We start from the raw sequence: 269 nt of genomic DNA on the forward strand, positions 1-269 counted from the left end.
AACGCGTCGAATAAGCCTAATTTCATCAAAATCGGAGGTGAGACGGGTATTCTATACCTTTACCCTTAATTTATATAATGACGCAGATTATTCGTTAAATTGCTAAAAAACATCGATAAAAAACATTGGCTGTGTTCAGCAGAACGTTTGTTTTGCAACTGTTGGAAGTTTCCTTCGCGCTAATTGGATCATACTTTTAGATCTAGAAGAATGGTCCTATCTCAGCAGACAATCATAAAACGGTTGCAAAACTGTTGAGTCTGCTGAAC

At 37.2% G+C, this 269-nt stretch overlaps 1 protein-coding gene across 1 annotated transcript in view; it reads right to left on the minus strand.

Annotated features, from left to right (window-relative positions):
- Positions 1 to 121, minus strand: part of LOC108722703 (active regulator of SIRT1) — a 2,107-nt gene extending 1,986 nt beyond the window's left edge. The window contains exon 1 of the mRNA XM_018447944.1: positions 71 to 121. The gene's annotated coding sequence lies outside the window, so the exon portion shown is untranslated. The remainder of the gene's footprint in view (positions 1 to 70) is intronic.
- Between the last annotated feature and the right edge of the window lie 148 nt (positions 122 to 269).

Source organism: Mycetomoellerius zeteki, unplaced genomic scaffold (genome assembly GCF_001594055.1).
Source record: "Mycetomoellerius zeteki isolate Tzet28-1 unplaced genomic scaffold, Tzet1.0 scaffold212, whole genome shotgun sequence".
NCBI classification, from domain to species: Eukaryota; Metazoa; Arthropoda; class Insecta; order Hymenoptera; family Formicidae; genus Mycetomoellerius; species Mycetomoellerius zeteki.